This window comes from Diachasma alloeum, unplaced genomic scaffold (assembly GCF_001412515.2).
Source record: "Diachasma alloeum isolate Michigan unplaced genomic scaffold, Dall2.0 Dall_scaffold_00358, whole genome shotgun sequence".
Lineage (NCBI taxonomy): Eukaryota > Metazoa > Arthropoda > Insecta > Hymenoptera > Braconidae > Diachasma > Diachasma alloeum.
Window position 1 is genome coordinate 624,379 of NW_021680497.1, and position 19,912 is coordinate 644,290.

The window sequence follows — 19,912 nt, forward strand, 5'->3', positions numbered from 1 at the left end:
GGTGGTTATCCGGTCTCGTCCTCTACCCCCCCATTCCTCTTTCCCTCTTTTTCTTTCTCTCTGAATCCATTCAAAATGCGAGCCCGCGAGTAGAGTGGGAAGTCTCTTGAAATATCGGTAGACACCTGCCGATAACATCTCTCGGTATAGAGACTAGAATGCAGGGCCCAGTTGGGTTGTGGTGCGTCGAGCAATCGCTACAACTATAGTTTCGCACTATACAGGAAGTTGGGAGGAAATGCAGAGAATCTCGAGCGGAATAACTAGAACATATAGTGTATCGTTTTCCGCGAGAAGATGAAAGAATTGAAATGGATGCAGATAAGCACAGAATATGAAGGATGAAATTTCATATCGATAATTTAGAAAGGATTAATCGGAAAGAGATGCGAATATTTATTCTGAGCGTTTGAGAAATTATCCAAACTCGTTTGCCGTACACTGAGAGAAAAACAAACACGTTGTCAAACAAGTCTTGTTTGGGCCAACAAAATCGCTAGTTGAAAATTGCCAAAAAAGAATTTGTTTGGCTCGAATTTGAAAGTCTCAAACATGAATAATTGTTCTGCTTTCGACAGCAACGAAATATTTGGCTCAAGAGGCGGATAATTCACACCAGACGGTGCCTTTTCAGGATGAAAATATCTCATATAGAGGAAAATTTATCAACAAATATTTCATCCCTAAGTTACAAGATTGCTATCATATCATTATTATTGTTTCATTTAAGGGTTCATTCGTTGTCTGTGATTATCAGACAGCCGAAACGAAAAACTACTATCCCTTGTTCCGCATAAAACAAAGATTTTTCGGGAGCAAAATGCGTATGGGAGTATCGAATAACGAAGGAGTAGTGCTAGAAATGGCATTTCTTGCGTGTACAGAGAATGCAATTTTTTTTGAACTACTAAATCTATTTTTGCGACAAAAATTTTCCATTCCGGCGCACTCTCTGCATGTTTGGCACAAAAAAATTATTTTTTGATAATTTTCAAAAAACTATTTTCTTGGCACAAGTAAGACTTGTTTGAGAACTTTGTCGTTTTTCTCTCAGTGTAGCCCGGACCAAATCCGAGAAATGGAGAAAAAAAAGGGGAGAATAAAACTTGGCTGGTGAGACTGAAGTAGGTACGTGACCCTCTCCCCTCCCCGCCCCGGTTCTCATGAACGTACCTTTTCTTCTACGTCCCTCCACCCTTGTATAGCAACAGCCATTGCTCAAACAACGATATGACGCATGAGAACCCTCCCTCCTGTTGCTCCCGCAGGGGTCCTCATTTTTCTTTCTTCATTTATTATGCCTGTAGGTGCTCAACTTATTTTTGTTCGAGTAGATTCAATACCGAATTTGGTGTGCGCGCAACATGCATAATCATTTTCATTAATATAATGGCCTGGGGATTCCTCAAACAATTGATAAAAACCCAATTAAATAAAAAAAAAAAAATCTAAGAGAATTAGAATTTAGAGAGAAAAAATTTCCGCTTCACCCAGCCGGGTGTTTAAAACAATTGATTTTCAATAGTAAAGTTTTTCATAGCTTTCGGTAAAAAAAAAGACTATTACAGCGCCAACGGAAAACGGTTCTCAATCTTCTTTCTCATCTTCATCGTTAGAATTTTGACATTTTGAATTGGCAGCGTAGCGACAATTTTGTGTCTAGTATAATTTCATTTTTTATCTATATAATACATCCAGTGTAACGTTTTTTGAAGTCAATGTATTCGGCGTATTGTGTCATTAGAGTTTTTATAAATGAGTATAGCATAGTTTAGAGATATTACGATAACACTGTATTATTCTATACTACATTATATAAACTCTGGATAATATACTGGATGTATGTACAATGCATTATATAATATTCACTGTTAGGATTTTTTTGAAATTTAAATAACAGATGCATTTGAATTTTCAATGACAATTTGGATTTTCAAACCTATCGCGAAAATTGAGCAACAGATTGAAAATTCAAAAGAAAATTTGCCTAATTTTTCACGTTTTTCAGTCATTTTCATTGTCGTATGAACCCGAGAACTCAAATTTCAAGAACATTGATTTATCGATAACAAGAACAATGAAAATTCCATGTGAATTATTCCTTGTTAAAAATATCAATATTTTTTACTTGAAATTTCAAGAGCAATTTTCCAATAGTGTGTTATGTACGTGACTATCATTTATAAAAAATATAATCACACAATACGCCGTCCAGATCAACTTCAAAACACTGGATTTCTCATTAAAAAATAATAATCATCATTATCCCGAAATATTCCGTTCCACTGTTACAAGTGATTATTCCCATGAACACACGGAATAGCAAATGCCAAGTTACGTTGGAATATAAGCACGTGTATATAGAAAGGAGCTCGACGGCGGGAATCGTCCCTGCACAGCGATGGAGGTACGAAAACGAGTCACACCGAGGACAATCGACGCCAGTGCCCGAGGATTGACGAGGAGCCACGAGCAAAAACGAGTTGGCAGTATTCACTATCCAGCCGTTGCCGACTACCCCTCCACTCCTTGTCCTCTGGAGTGAGAGACGATTCCATCGTGTTTAATATTTTCCTCTCGCTCCCACTCATTCCCAACGCCGAGAATATTTTCCTCTGCGTGCTTCTGCCCACTCCTCGCTCCGATATTCCCTCGGCACAAAAACCAACGGCTCTACCGCCATTTCCCCCTCCCCTGCCGCAATCAGCCAGCGGCTTTTTCTGCTTGCCCCCACCACCGCGGAGCCATACTCCTCTGTTCGTCTCCTCCCCCACCAGCCTCGACTCGTGGCAAAGTTTTAGCGTCGTTCTACTCGTGGCGTGCCTACAACTTAGCCGCATCTATTACGCGCACTTTTCATCGTCACAACGGGGATATTCCTTTCAACAATTTTTTCTTCTCCTTTACGAGCGCATTATCACTTTCCTTGCACTGCGTTACGTTTAATTGCCAAGTGAAGTTGATCGTTCCCACTATTTTGTTTTTACGTGTAAATTAAAAACAACGCGTCGTCATCGGTATTCCTTTCATTCCAGTGAATTTCTCGTTCAATATACTCGAAAATAATAAACGAATAGAGACAATACATTGTGACACATTTGAATGTCGGAATTTTTCGGAATTGAAGTGCCAACGAGAAACGTTGTTACAATTGCATCATAACCTACAAAAGTTTGGTTTGAGTGTGAGTTGACGGACGCGAATTGCGCTTTCCGCCCTGACGTCTCACTTTCTTCATTGTGTGCCTGTGTGAGTTATTCCATCGTTGTCGTCATCAGCTCGTGTCTTTCTGTTCAGTCAGTTGAGGCGTCGCTCCGACGAGTCTCGCACGCTTACCAGTACATACGTTCCTCAGTGTATATCAAGTCCCCTTTGTTTCGTTTTAAAAGCATTTGTGAAAAAATTTTAACGAGAGCTCAGCGAAAAGACTCACTCGGTGTGTCGTGGAACAGTAAAATTTGAATATTTTTTTTTCGGTAATTGTGAAACAGCACAAGTGCGAGTGTTTGATTCTGCTGGAATATCTGTTGACGCTTTTTGGTACGTATTTTATAATTTATTAACGATTATTCTTCGTCGGTTGATTTTAGACGGGAAAATTTGATTATTGAAAACAGAAAAAAGCCGGTACGTATTATACCAGCGTGGTCACAAAGGCGCATGTCTAGTGTGCCAGGCCATTCGACACGATGTTACGTTTCTACATGCGCAACCGCACACACACGCTTGAACGTGACTCAAAACGACTACACAATGAACGTAATTTTTTCTTCAAAACCACTGAGCACGTTCACCTCACCCGCTGTATTTTTCTTAACGATCTCTAGCTATTCTCAATCATCGGTATTATTCTTTTATTCACTCCTAAGATGCTTATCTGTCGAAGGAGAACATACCGATTACGATCAAAGGTGAAAATTTGGAGTGACAAGGTCGTGAACTAATGTAAATATTGGTCGTGTTACGTTTGTCAACAAATATCTCGTAATTTCGTGATGAATTTCTCTAAATAAGCCAATTGTCTTAATTTTTTGTTTCACTTTTGTGCTGGGATTTTATTTTGTCGCAGTTTTTGGCTTGAGAGCTATTTTGATGAGACGACCAGACGTTGAGACCCTCTTGTAATGTCGTTGCTCTTGTGCGGAGGCGTATGGTTAGGTGTGCCTTCACGTAAATTTACACTAGAAACCAGTCACACAGACGTAACATCGATAACACAACACGCGAAGAGTTGCGATTCGAGCATAGATTGATCGGTAACGCGTTTCGTGGAATCAATAGGGAGAGTTACACGATGAAGCTGAAACTAGCGAAAGGTTGGACAGCAGAAGATTTGTCTTAGGCGAATCTGGGGGTGTGCAAATGTTTTTAAGTAATGTACTCTTTTGCACTTGAAAAACACAAGATTTGACTCTCCTACACTTAAATATCCCCTAAATCTGGCTGAAGGCCCTCGGGCGATAGCCAGTTGCAAGTCCTCGGACTTGCAACGAATTCCGTTAAAAATCAAATAAAAAATATCCCCTAAACTGAATTTTCCGCTGACGAATATTCTGCTAGTTTCAGCTCCATAGTTACACGCAAGCCTGTCAATTGTTCAGCAAATCAATGTAGTGGAGGTTAGGTAAAACGAACACTTTTGACTTTTTTTTTAAATATTAATGAAGGGTTGAAATGTTGATAAAATTCAATCATTTTTTTTTCAATACAAAGAATAATTCTTTCCCTTTGTGATGAGCCTAAACTTAGCTCAATTGATCAATTTGTTTCTGAGTTATGAATAATTTTAAAAAAGTCTAGTGTCCGTTTTACCCCACCCTCCGCTACATCCGACCAATGCAAGTTCTCGCCGTTTTCAATTTTTCGGAAGATCAATAGAAATTCGAAATGCCCGGACAATAATATTTGATAGCCACTGTCGCACCGCAGAGAATACTTATGCATTTCTGTCTCCATGCGATTCTCCCCTTTTTCAATGACGTCTGGACACGAAAAATTGTCGCCCGAGCCGTGATCCTTTGTGACAATATTACCTAGCGTTATAAAGAACAAGGCTCGCAATTCTACCTTCAACCGGTTTTACCATACTTTTTTTGTTTGTTATACTCCAGCCCAATCCCGACTCATTCCCCTAACTCTTTGTTCTTTCATGTACGCAGTTCGCTCTTCTCTCTACTAGGGTTCTCTTTACGTGTCTGCAGTTATTCCTTCATATTCACCACGATTATTCTTTCACATCAGATAAGAATAGAATATTCCATTGGAATATTTCGGGATAGGATTTTTGGGATATGTGTCGTTTCTTATTTACGATCGATTTTTTTCTTCCATTTCAAATGAAAAAGGTGGTATAGGCTTAAAAGCTAAATGTAATAACCCGCATTTCAAAACCCCCAGTCGTGAATTGAGGCCCATTAAGACTTTCAAAGTCCATTGCCAGTAGCGAAGCGGTAGAACGTTTCAAAAGTCGATTTAGCTCGAAGCTGAATTTTTGAAGAATATTTCAGAATCTAAGAGAAACAGCGAAATTTTGTAATTGACCTTTTCGTAGCTTTCAATTCGCTCTACAAAAATTTGGCTATCTGCCTTAGATTTCGATATATTCCTCGAAAATTCAGTAGCAAAGTGGTCAAACGGGTTAAGTCGACTTAGCTCTTAGCTGAGTTTTCGAGGAATATCTCAAAATCTAAGGGAGATAGCGAAAGTTTCGTACATATCTTTTTTGAAACTCTTAATGTGCTCTACCGAAAAGGTCATAACAGAAATTTTGCTATCTGCCTTAGATTGCGAGATATTCATTGAAAACTCATGAGTAGTCAAAATCGACTTGAACCGTTTTATCGCTTCGCTACTGATATTCAGGAGCAAAAAAATCCCTTTTGAGCTCGTTCTATTTGAATACACTATTAGAAACTTACTCTTGAAATTTCGAGTAAAAAATCTTGAAATTTTTAACAGCTAATAATCGACATGGAATTTCCATTGACCTTGTTACTGATAAATCAGTCAATTGTCTTGAATATTCAATGAAACTTGATTCCTCAGGTTCATAAGACAACAAAAATTACTGAAAATCGCAAAAATTCAGGCAACTTTTCTTCAGAATTTCTAATCTTTTGAAAATTCAATGATCATTCATCATAAAAAACTCAATTTTATTGAATTTCCCAGATGAATCAGTGATTCCACAAGCAATTAAGTCTGAAACTGAATTCAAGTTCCGAATATTGAAAATTCAACTGCATCTGTTACTCAAATTTCAAAAAATGTCCACCAGTGGTTTTCAATTACACATTTGACGAGGTATCGATATTGAAAATTGTCCTCCCACTGTAGAATAATGCTCCAACTCTCAGTAGACTTATACATGAGATGAAGACGAAAGTACATGGAATGAAAACGAGCGATGAGCAAAAAGTATATGAAGGTGATTCGCGAGCAAGTGAGAACGAAGGTTAGACGTTAGGTTAGCCTTCGTTCGATAGCCGTCTGGCGTGCGTTGCGGGATATACCTGGTCTCGCCCCCCACCATGCTACTGAAATGCCTCCTCAAAGATGGGTTGTTAGGTCTTGGAAACCTTCTTTCGCCTTTGCCTGCAATTTCTCCCCCCTCAGCGTGTCCGCTCGCTGTTCCCTTCCCTTTCTGTCCGTTTCACGATTCCCCTTGCCGCCCATCTGGCTGCCAATACAAGGCGAAAGTACGTGCCAACCACGTGGAGAGTCACTAGTTGCGCATTCTCAAGGTTAAACGTTTTCTGCGTGTGGCAGTTTTGTTATTAATATTATGCTCTGAACAATTGATGAACTAATAAAAAAGGAGAGGGTGGGCAATGATTAATCCCCGAAAAAACAGACAATTGCATTTATCGACTTTTAGAAAGTGGGCTGAATTTTTTTCTCTTACGCGGTCATGGTCTGCCGGCACTGTCCCTCGTGTAACCTTGAACGACTGAAACTTGTTTTCGTGAAGAACACTGCGTTAGCCGGAGGTTTGCCATCTATGAATTTTTATTTTCTCGTAAATACCGAGAGTCGGATTATTCGGCTGCGAAAGGATCCACGCCTCTAGTCAGGTAGTTTTGGGGACTAAATTTTCCCTCAAAATCTCTCGCTCATTGGTTACAGAGGACCTGGGACCCTACATACCTAGCATTTATGGTCGTACCGAGAATAATGGCAATCCTCCTTTTTACACAATTGTCATAGGTCGAAATATGACCGTTTAGAGGGCCATTTCTCATTGCAGTGTTCAAGCGAAATGGAAAATGGCATTGCCTGTTGGGTATATTCTGAAAAACAAGGTCTCCTTTGTCATGGGATTTGCAGATACCTCAGAATTTTCCGAGACAAGCGCATCATCAATCCTCGGCAGGTGCTTTAGTCTTGGACATCTGTCGTTACATTGAAGGTTCTCATCGACTGTGTACACAGTCAATGTTGAGTTTTGTTTGGCGAAAATATATTTTTCGTTTCATTGAGAGTTTCCATTGCTTGTGACGACGCCATGTGGGACGGGATTTTTCAGTGCTCCTGTTCTCTCAGAGTCTCTCAGATGTCATGAAAATGCGTGCATGCATGCGACAGTAACCGGAAACGAGACGAGCTACTCAAATAAATGCTGCGGTCGTGTAGATGTACATTTTTTAAGGATGTTTATCGACAATCGCGAGTACTTAAGAAAAAAATTGATTTTTTTAACGGAGAGATGAAGATATTCCCTTCACTTTGATACAAATTTCAATCTAGCAACCCATGTTCACTATTTAGCAATGAAATAGACAAAATGCACGAAATGCACGCGGTAACATGCGCTTATATGGGATAGAATCATTTAAATATTTCCTCTTTTTGCCCGGGTATTACACATTACTTTCTATTTTTATTTTTATTTTTAGAGTCTTGCGGTAGGTGAATTATCAATTTGAACATAAATTTCATAAGAGCCCGTGTATAAGGAACAATTAGCTTATTCACTTCTGTCGAGACTATTGCGATTAATTTTCTTTAACGTTAGAAGATATTCCCTTCACTTTGATACAAATTCCAATCCAACCCATGTTCATTATTTAGAAATGAAATAGACAAAATGCACCAAATGCACGCGGTAACCTGCGCTTATATGGGATAGAATCATTCAAATATTTCCTCTTTTTGCCCGGGTACCCCAGATTTTTTTCTGGCCATTGGATTCAGGATGATTTTATACATTACTTTCTATTTTTAGAATCTTCTGGTAGGTGAATTATCAATTTGAACATAAATTTCATAAGAGCCCGTGTATAAGGAAAAATTAGTTTATTCATTTCTGTCGAGACTATTACGATTAATTTCCTTTAAAGTTAGAAAAGTGAGGGAGTGAGTTTTATAAGTTCTGCCGTCAGCCGAAAAAATTACATAATTTTCTTGGACTATGGAAAAAAACACATTTACCGACAATGGCTAAACATCCTTGAAATAACGTTAATGTTCTTCCCGAGAAATTATTAATTTTCCATCGATTTCTCGAGAATGGCGTTTTATCGATTTACAGGGGAAAGTATTTGGTCAATCATGAGGGAGTGTTGCGTTATGGGGACGTCTTGATGTCAGATAATGGCCCTCACGTGAGGTTAACCAATCGATAATAGTTATTTCCAGGGGTAAAATAACTCTCCCTGTCCGAATTTTTATTGCTCACTATATTTCCGGAATTTTTCGGTCTCGGACCACGATACATTTTTATTTTTCCACAGCCAATTCCACTCCACCCTTCTCCATAATATTACAAACTGTTTTATTTTCGGCAGCATCGTCGCAGTGTTCCTCAATCGGATCGAAGGTATATTTATATTGCCCCGGGACATACTAACACTCCTGGTCATAGAGTTGGCTTCGTTTTACGTCACACGCCGGAATATTCGTCGAAAATTTCATTCGAATGATTGAATTTCAATCTTTCGCTCTCGTTTCTGTATCTGCGTTTCACAAAGGCATTTTTTTTACTTCTATTCTCCCCTCATTCTTTTTTTTTCGCTTTTACATTCATGCACTCAAACGAATTGTCGAGAATACTTAGGGGTCTACGGCGCATGCGTGTTGCAGAACAAAGAAGATGGGGAGTAGGGGCGAAACACAAAACGAGGATAAGGGCCGGATTTGCACATTCCCACCTGCTCGATGAGAACAATGAGAGTGAAATTTTAAGACATCCGGTGAGAAAAAGTGAGAGTTAAGAGAGATTAAAATGCGTGCGGGAGGGCATCGGCAATGGACTGTAATTGATCAGGAATCTCTCACTTTTTCCCTGTGACCGAAGGCTAGTCGATTCAAGTTTCTGTCCTTCTTGATGCGGACCTTGAAACGTACAGTGACATGGTAGCAGATGTGTGGGAACACGTGTGCATGGGTGTGTAGGTGTTGTAGCGCATGCGTGTGGCTGGAACCGCGCTCGCCTTCAATTTTCTTACTCCACCGCGTTAGAGCGCTTCTCCGAATAATTTCGAAAAATTACACAGTCGAACAATTAATAAGGCACAATATTTTACTCGTTTCTCCTTCATCAATAGGGAATCTATATCGTTGTGATCGATTTATCCACATTCTTTCAAAAAGTTCAGTACGGAATTATTTTCACTGTGGGATTTTACAGCGCTATAAGCTACTGCGAGTGTATACATCCCATCTACTTTTAATTACCCATATCCGTCATTTTACATCGAGTTTAACTGCCGCCGAATCACAGCGATCTGTGCACTGAACGGACCAGCTGTTCCAATGAAAAAATTGAGTTAAATTGTTGTTGAGGAGAATTTCGTAAAAATCCAATTTTTATTTTTGCAAAGTTAAAATTTTATTCTTCATTAAATGAACTGTGAGTTTGTCTCAACTCAAGGCTACAATCATGGCTGTGCCTAGTCAATTTTACCCTCAAATTGAAGATTACTTATGTATTTATATACAGACACAAGTTCTTTAATGGAGAATAAAATTTAATTTTCATAGAGAAATTTTTACTCTAATTTCTGATGAAATAATGAGAAAAAATGCACTATAATACACGTTTATAGAATTCTTTATTGACAAATCAGTTAATTTCTTGAATATTCAAGTAATTCTCGATTTTTAGGTCCACACGGCACTGAAGAACCTTCAAAATTTTGAAAATTCAGGCAATAACTTCTCTGAATTTTCAATCTATTGAAAATTGAATTGTATGTGATGTCCAGTTTTCACGATGCGTTTGAAAATTCCAGCTTTCATTGAAAAATCAATGATTCTTCAACATAACCCAATTTTTTTGAATTTCCAAGATTTAAAAGAAATTTAGTAAACGTTTCCATTTGAAATTGACTTCAAACTCACAGCATTGAACATTGAGACTGAAATTTCAAGAAAATTCCAACAGCGTAATTTCTACCAAACTTTTCTCTCCGTGCTCTTTCGCATTTTGATTTTTTTTACTATTTACTGGCGCTACGCTTATAACACAATTTTCCTCTTTTGTTCGGTAACGACACTCAAAGAACGTCAATCATTCGATTCTAGATCAACTGGGAATGGCTCCACTGGGTGCTCATGTTCAGTTTTGCGATTTCTTGCGCTTCAACGAATTCCTTATCCCTCCAACTCTCCGGGTACATAGCTCGTATTTCATCCGTTGGGAATTCGGATGAGTACGAGGGCAAATGACTCCCGGGGGCTCCATTCGGCGGGAGCCGTCGATATATTCGTGATCTCGTGAGAAACCGAGATATGTTTTTACCTCCACAGAGATATCTACATACAGATTGACGTAAACATTAAACAATACATTTTTAGCCACAAAAAAAATAATATTGAGGAAATGATATTGTCGAGTTTTTATTCAGCGGTGATCTCATGCCAATGTCTCCGATGCCCGCGTCAGAAATGAAATGAACAAGTATTCACAGAAATGAAAATGACATAAAGAGCCAAGCATCATCACTATCAGGAAGGAATAAAAATTAAGAAAAGTTTTTTTAGTACGCTGAGAGAAAAACAAACACGTTTGTCAAATACGTCTTATTTGGGCCGACAAAATTGCCAAAATTGCCAAAAGAATTTGTTTGGTTCGAATTGGAAAAACTCAAACATGAGTAATTGTTCTGCTTTCGACAGCGACGAAATATTTGGCTCAAGAGAGAGATAATTCACACCAGACGATGCCTTTGCAGGATGAAAATATCTCATATAGAGGAAAATTTATCAACAAATATTTTATCCCTAAGTTACAAGATTGCTATCATATCATTATTATTGTTTCATTTAAGGGTTCATTTCTTGTCAGTGATTATTAGACAACCGAAACGAAAAACTAGTATCTCTTCTTTCGCATAAAACAAAGATTTTTCGGTAGCAAAATACGTATTTGAGTAGGGGAGAGTGGGGTAAAATGGACACTTTTGACTTTTTAAAAAATATTCATAACTCAGAAACAGATTTATCAATTGAGCTCAGTCTAAACTCATCACAAAGAGGAATCATTGTTCTTTCCATTGAAAAATAAAATTATTCCATTTCATGAACAATTCAACACGTCATGAGTATTTCATAAAAAGTCAAGTGTTCATTTTACCCTGCCCTCCCCTATCGAATAACGAAGGAGTAGTGTTAGAAATGACATTTCTTGCCTGTACAGAGAATGCAATTTTTTTTGAACTACTAAATCTATTTTTGCGACAAAAATTTTTCATTCCGGCGCACTCTCTGCATGTTTGGCACAAAAAAATCCTTCTTTGATAATTTTCAAAAGCTATTTTCTTGGCACAAGTAAGTCTTGTTTGAGAACTTTTCATCGTTTTTCTCTCAGAGTAGCGTCTAACGTCCCTTACACCCAATATATCGGGTCCCTGCAGGACGCCGGTTAACATGGCAACATCGCCCGTCAATTGACAATTATGTGATCGTTCTCGACGGGGGCAATTGGCCCCACGCTCTGCTACTCAGTCGATTCCACAGTTTCCTCACGTTTTCTACGAAATTACAGCGGCCACAGTGACACGCACGAAAATGATGAAACAATCATCAACCGTGAATTCGTCGAATACGTCGTACATCTATTACCGGTGTAAATTTTTTTTAAGCGTAAAAATGACACCAGTCCACGTATATTGGCATTGGATTCACCGAAAATAACGAGCACGCGAAAGCGCAAATGGCTGTCTTTTTTAAATTTGAAAATAGCGTGGGTAGAAAATTTTGTCGCCGTCTGTACTGAGATACGGATGTTGGGTGAGCCGCATGTATAGTGGCAAGCAGCACGCACAGGCTCCAACAGCGCAACGGGTATACACGGTTCGTTCTTCAACAAGTGGTGGTTGGCGACCGAGCATATAGAGAAAATGTATGAGAATTGGAATGGTTGTCTCACTCTGCATTAAGACAGCTTTTGCCAATTTTTGACAATGGAAAAGGAGGGAATAGCAGTCGATCTCGTGAAATCGCCTAAGCCAAAGTCACGGTTAACCGGTGATTTCTTGTCTTGATACAGCCAAGGTCAGGGTTTCGTATGCCACGTGTATTATTATCGTTTGAAGATATTCACGCTCGCTCGTAGCCGTACGTGAAGCACGAGAAACATTATCAATTGATCTTTTTACAATCGTCAGACATGAAATGCTACTCTTGAACTCAGATTCAATTTTCCTAATCAATCAATTGACTTACTTGATCGTACAAATTTGGTACGTTCGTGGTGGAAGAATCGATCAATCTCAATGAATTATTCTGGTGAGAATCGCTGGGGATAAAATGGACTCTTAAAGTGCGGCGCTGACAATGAAGGAATAAAAATCGTTATAACTCGAGTGAACCGAGGCTAGAACAAAGTTACCTGAGAATGGCGAATGGTTAACGAGACGCGAACTCATCGGATGGGACGCCAGGATGCGCCGATTGTAATTCAAATCGCGGCTCGGTATGTGGCCGCCGCCGTGTACAGTCACTCTGGAGAATATTGTCTGCTTTTTTCACCCCAGTGGATCTCAAATACGTTAGTCACTACAACTCAATGTCATTCAAATTTTACCAGTACCGAGTTTGCTTTCAATTTTTTTTCCTCGTGTCTCCTGCTACCGGTTTTGACGGTTTTCTTTTCGGAATATTTGAATACTAAGCGTATTGGATTTTATTAAAATGTCAATCTTGTCAATTTGTTATTGTAAATTACAAGTTCACAACTTTTTTATCTTTTTCCAACCAATTTGGATAACACTGTTAGGAAAAACAATAGAAGTTTATGGCCAGTTGACTATCAATTTTCAGGAGAGTGATACAGAATGCGATTTAGGGAAAAAATTGGGAAATTTCAGGTTTCACTGAAAATTCAGTAAAATTCCAGAATTTTCAGGGGCATAAAAACGAGAATTCCTTAATTTACTTAAATTTCCAACTTCATATGAATAAATCGCATTCAGTGTCACTGTCCTGAAAATTCAAGAATATATTTAGCAGAATTTTCAAGTTTTCTATTCATTTTCCGAGAAAAATGGAACGGAAATTTACAGGTCTGTTCTATTTTTCCACGAAATTCTGAATTTTCACTGACAAAATTTCCTGAAATTTCAGTGGAATTGGAACACGATGAAAATTTCCGAAATTTGGCACGGGAAATTCAGACAAAATTTTTTAGCAGTGTACGATGTACTTGCGTGTATAGAACATTCAATGGGGGATGATTGAAAAAAGAGTTAGTAATTGAAATGAAAGAATGCTTCCAACCAACATTACCAATAACATAATTTTATTTCCTAAACGCGTTTGGGCGAGGCTTCCAAGCAAGATATCAAATATCTGAAAGACGCCCGTATATAAACTCGCAGTGAGTTATTTAATCGTGCAAATAACTCTGGGGACTATATTGTATCATGCTCCTAGAAAAGTATAAAGTGGTTATCGTTCATGCTCTCCGGCATTCTCGTCTTTCGACAAACGTCGACACTGCTATTTTTAGTTTACCGGGGACACACTGAGTGCTGACAAAGTTGTACAGCTGCTCCATTGATGTGACTTGATTTTACATTTGAATAAGCATGAGAGGCATTTTATAAAAAAGAGTTTGAAATCTTTTTCATCATTTACCTCAGATGTGTAATTTTTCTTATGCACAAATAAAACATTGACATTATTCGATGAGAGATAATACTAGCTTGCTTGAGTCTGAAGACAATTTGTGGCCCTTTCAGACAAGTATCCCTTTATTCGCACCATCTCGTAAATTTATCGAGTGAAAACCACGCCAACCAAGTGTCGAAGGTGTCGACTGGAGTCTCCAAATCCTAAATAACTGATCGTACCCGTGGGAATATCCCGTCTATAATGCAACTCACCTAAACTCTGACTTTGTATTTTGTTCATCGCACAGTCCCCGTTGTCTTCTGGGAAAACCATGAGAAATCTAGACGGCATATATACATGTACACACTATAGTCCATGGCATTACGCATTTACAAAATGAAATTGAGTTTCTCAATCTGCAGCCCACGCCATGCCAATGTTTTTTTTATAAGGTACCGCGTTTTACCCTCTCAAGTAATTCTTGGCCAGGAGTAATGAAAAAATCAGACCCTGATGAATGTCGGTTCGTTCATATTTAAACCTGACGTATCTCCACTCATGAAGGGGTTGATTAAAAAAAATGATTATTTTTTCTCACCTGTCGATGGTATATACCACCGCGCAATTCGTGGTTGTGGTCTTGTGGACTGTTAGAAAAAAAATTAAATTTCATGGACGGTTCAATGCCAATTCTCAGGACAGTGTCACTGAATCCGATTTAGGAGGAAAAGAATCATGAAATTTCAGGTTTCACTGAAAATTAAGTAAAAGTACAGAATTTTAAGGGGCGTAAAGATGAGAATTCCTTGATTTATTTGAATTTTCAGTGAAATCTGAAATAATTTTTTCCCCCCTTAATCGCATTTAGTGTCACTTTCCTGAAAATTCAAGAATATATTAATTTTCAGGGAAAAATGGAACGGAAATTTACAGTCGTGTTTGATTTTTCCACGAAATTCTGAATTTTCAATGACAAGATTTCCTGAAATTTCAGTGGAATTGGAACACGATAAAAATTTCCGGAATTTGGCACGAAAAATTTAGACAAAAATTGTTAACAATGTGGTCTTTATATGGAGAACAACAATAATCTTAAAGATGTTTATCCAAAATCGCAAGTACTTATAAAATTTTTTTTTTTAAACAGAGATGAAGGAATTCCCTTCACTGATACAAATTTACAAATACTAAGTAGCGAATCCCTACAAATGAAGCGGTCTAGTATAGCACTCCATTGGCCTTGCCACGGATGTTTTTTCAGTGGACGGTGGAAGCATCACCTCAGCATTGAAACACGAGGTTTTAATTAGACAAGCACGTCTCTTTATCATCGTAGCCTCTGTTGCAAGCCATCGCGGCAGGGGTTGCAATATAACCCCACATGGTTAGGGGAACACCCGGGGTATCATGAAGGCACTATACATCCCGCACCACCTTCCCCCTGAACATTGTTTATCCTCTTGTTAAAGCTAAAACCTTCAGCCCTGCGGAGTTTTTATTCTCTCCAAATTTTAACATTGCACAAATCGATTTTCGAAAATCTTGACAATTCACTTGGCTGGAGATTTTTAATCGCGAAAAAACTTTGCAGAGTAAACGATAAAGAAACTCTAATTCGAATTTGAAACTTCTAGCTCCGGCTATTTGGCTTAAGTGATATAAAATTTTAGCTTTCCTCAGAATGCTGAAGCCCTCTTCTTCTTTGAGAAAATGTTTCTCAAAAGCTTCTTCAAAGCTTGCTTTACAACCAATACTCCTGCAATCCATTTATCCATTCTCTCTCCCTCTCTCTCTCTCTCTCTCTCTCTCTCTCTCNCTCTCTCTCTCTCTCTCTCTCTCTCTCTCTCTCTCTCTCTCTCTCTCTCTCTCTCTCTCTTCCCTTCTCGGTGCTCACAATTATTTCAATCGCAATTTGCCACCGAATGAGGGAGAAATTTGACGCGCCACGACAACTTTCGGTGCACTAAGTGATTGCAACCCCAGGCTATATTATTATCCGTTCATTTTAACGAACATCGTTGCCGCGCCCACTCAATTACATTTAATTAAAATTCCGAATAGATTTTTTGCATGAAAAAAAAAGGAAAAAAAATAACATCGAGTTATGTACTTATGTACGTATATACGTGTGTTTCTTTTCGATTAGTGTAAAGAGCTGTACTCAGTATTGGGGTTATGGGTCGTTAACGCTTTCTTGGTTGTACCAGCTTGAATTTAACCTCTATTTTTGCCACTTTCTGACTTTCCTTCTTGTCCTAACGACTCACGAGTACTCAGCATCCCTTGTTCAGTGACTTGTTAGTACCTGCGGTTTCGATAGTATTTTCCTCCAGTGCGGAGAGTATAATCCACCCCCATAGTTCTGGATCTAGTTTTACCTCAGTAAATCGGTAAATAAACGAATAATCAAATCATTGATTGAAGCAGTGATAGGCATATCAATCAATCATAATTATCGTTAAATTGTGAAGTCAATTTTTAACATAAATCTTGAAATTTTTAATATTAAATTAACCATCAATTTGTACATTTAAATTTTGAAATATTCTATTAGGGGTAACCTATTGGCTGATAATTCAGTAGCGAAGTGGTCAAACGGTTTAAGTCGATTCTGGCTATTGGCCAGTTTTCAATGAATATCTCGAAATCTAAGGAAGATAGCAAAATTTTTTTCAGAACCTTTTTAGTAGCACTCAATTCGCTCTACAAAAAAGGTTATGATGAAAATTTTTCTATCTCCCTTAAATTCGGAAATATTTCTGGAAAACTCAACTGAAGACTAAATTGACTTAAATCGTTTGATCACTTCGCTACTGCATTTTATAATATTATTGTTGTCATGATGAGCCTTAGAAAACTCAAGGTTTAGTAATGATTCTCACCACGCAATTTTTATTGATGATTTTATATTTAATTTCACATTTTATCTATGCTGTAAGTAATTGGATGGATACTTTTTTTTTAACAAAAAAAGTTGATATCCTTTTACCGTGTAACGGTCGAAATATTCTATCAACCAATAATTTAGGTAGGAAGATAATCGAAAAATCAAGTACCTACATTTAGAATTAGCTTGTTAACTAAAAAATTACGTTTCAATATTTTCAAATATTTTATTCACCATCAATCGGAAAATTTAGTTAATAAATGTTATATCTTAAATTTGTTGCATATAGTTAAACTTTGAGCAATATGATGAGATAATCCCTTTTTAATATTGTCAAAATCTAATATTATTGCCCATCCCTGGACTGAAGGATACTTGACCATTGACATCATTTGCCTATTAAAAAGTGACGTTGCAAATCCAAAGTACAAAGAAAAACTACAAAGTTCTTTAACTTGCTCCGCGGTTATTGCAACAGCTAATTAGATCGAAATCAAAGCAGAAACTCTTCCAGAGAGAATAGCCACGTTAACACACCGGGCTACATCTCGTCGTTAGTTGGATGAAAAAAAAAAATGAAAAAAACATTTTTAGTGAAAACTTTTTTCTACGTTCTCCTCTTCAACTCCTACAATTTTTCCCTCTACTGCAACGTGCTCAGATTTGCAGAGCTCGTGAATTAATGGATAAACTTTTTTTTCCCTCTTTCTTCTTTTAACCCAGTAATTTTGTATCTTCGGTCCTCGAGTAATTGTGCATGCGAGGCATAGTCCCAGCGGCGAGAAGGGCTAGTATAAACGGAGGGAGGCTCTTAAACCAATGCAGGTGCTCTCGAAAATACCGGAAAGTAATCCAAGTAATAGCACTCAATGGCCAATGGACCTTGAATGAAGAGCACTTGAAAGTTATCGATGTATAATATTATCGTTTTGAGGCTCTAGTATCATACACAAATATTTTCACAAAGCCTTGTGAAGGACTTTTTTTGGTCTCACTAGCCCACGAGAAAAGCCCAGTACACTGTTAGAATTTTTTTGAAATTTCCGTCACAATGTCATCTGAATTTTCAATGGTGTGAGTTTGAATTGAATTTCCAATGAAAACGTTTACTACATTCCCCATTCATCTTGAAAATTCAAGAAAATTGGGGTTTTCGTGTTGAAGAATCATTGATTTTTCAATGAAAGCTTCAATTTCCAAACTCATCGTGAAAATTTAACATCAAATACAATTCAATTTTCAATGGATTGAAAATTCAGAGAAGTTATGGCCTGAATTGTTAGAATTTTCACGGTTTTTCACACTGCTAGAAATTTTTCGAAATTTAAGTAACAGATGCAGTTGAATTCTCAATATTCTGAGCTTGAATTCAATTTCAATCTAAATTGCTCACGGAATTCCGGATTCATCTTGGAAATTCAATACAATTAAGTTTTTCACGATGAATGATCGTTGAATTTTCAAGGACAATTGGGATTTTCATTCAAAAGTTCAAGTTTCAAGAAAAGTTGCCTCAATTTTCACAATCTTCAGTAATTTTCATTGTCGTATGAATCTGAAAAATCAAATATCATTGAATATTCAAGCAAAGTAACTGATTTATGAATAACAAGATCAATGGAAATTCCCCGTAAATTGTTCGTTGTTAAAAATTTAACGATTTTTTACTTGAAATTTAAAGAATAATTTTCTAACAATGCAGTGCCGTATGGACCTGAAAATCGAGAATTACTTGAATATTCAAGGAGTTAACTCATACGTCAATAAGGAATTCTACAGAAATTTCACATAACTTTGTCGTTGCTATTAAAAATTTCAAGCTTTTTCCCTTGAAATGTCAAGAGTAATTTTCTAACAGTGCATCTAACGATCAACGATCGACCATTCGACTTTTTTAATACCCTGCCCGAAAAATGTGCGTGAATGTCCTCAACCACGTACCGATACCTCAAAATATCTGCTTTTGAGATGAGAAATGCGCGATACGTCGAGGAATAAAGAATACCGCGTAGAGTTGGCAATTTAAATGCACACATGAGTTATATCGACAGTTGGCTCCAGAACGGTTGACGTAATGGCTAATTGTTCGATTAACACCGGACCGAGCTCTCTTCCCCTCGATCGGTAATTATTCAACAAGCTTGCCAGTATGGTACTTGCTTCATCCTCCCCCCCCCCCTCCCCCTCTCCCCTTGTTCCTGTACACCAAACCACCTGCTAATTCACACAGCGTCGTCCACACTGTTTTCAAAGGGAATTAACGATGAGTCGACACGCAAAGGGTAAACGCGAACGCAGCTCTGACATACAAGCCGCTTGATCAATGCAAGCTTCTGATGGTGCCTCCCTTCCCATGGAACGTCAACTGTAATTTGATACACAACTGAATTCAATATTGAATCCATCCATTACCTGGTGTACCAATGAGTTCTCCACAGGAATATGGATTTTCAGATTAAAAATGCAATGCAATTGAGCAAACAAATAATTGATGTGAAATTCGTTTGATCCCGGTGCTACTGAGTCAAATAAATACACAATAAAATTGGAGCATGAGGCGTACAATAAATGGTTGACCCTGTTTCATGTATGGCAACGCTTTTTTTTGTTATTTTTTCCCTCCTCCTATTTCACTTCACTTTGGTAGTGAAAGAGGAAAAGAGAAAGAGGGAAAACATAGCAGGCAGTCTGAATGGGAACGGCGGATGAAGTGATTCAAAGATAGGTAACCGAGAGAGGGAGAGAGAGGGAGCTATGAAATGAGACAGAATTACTGGGTGAAGTGGGGGCCCTCACAGGCGTTTTCCATTCCCGAACCCTGAGAGCGTTGAATACGCGGCAGGGAAACAATGGCTGTCGTGGCCCGACTTTTGTAACGCTATCGTCGTTGGCCCGACGATTGAAAAGATGGCGGAGATAACGAGCGAGCCTCTCGTATAGGGACCCCGCACAGAGAGGCACTATGAAAAC

At 38.1% G+C, this 19,912-nt stretch overlaps 1 protein-coding gene across 7 annotated transcripts in view; it reads left to right on the top strand.

The window, feature by feature from the left end:
- The window catches only part of LOC107041166 (polypyrimidine tract-binding protein 1), a 150,160-nt gene that overhangs the window by 30,594 nt on the left and 99,654 nt on the right, over positions 1-19,912 (top strand). For 4 of the 7 annotated variants that reach the window (XM_015261580.1, XM_015261583.1, XM_015261584.1 and 1 more), the window contains exon 1: positions 2,815-3,540. The exons of the other annotated variants lie outside the window; for them this stretch is intronic. The gene's annotated coding sequence lies outside the window, so the exon portion shown is untranslated. Of the gene's footprint in view, positions 1-2,814; positions 3,541-19,912 lie in introns of those variants that run through there. 7 annotated transcript variants of the gene reach the window in all.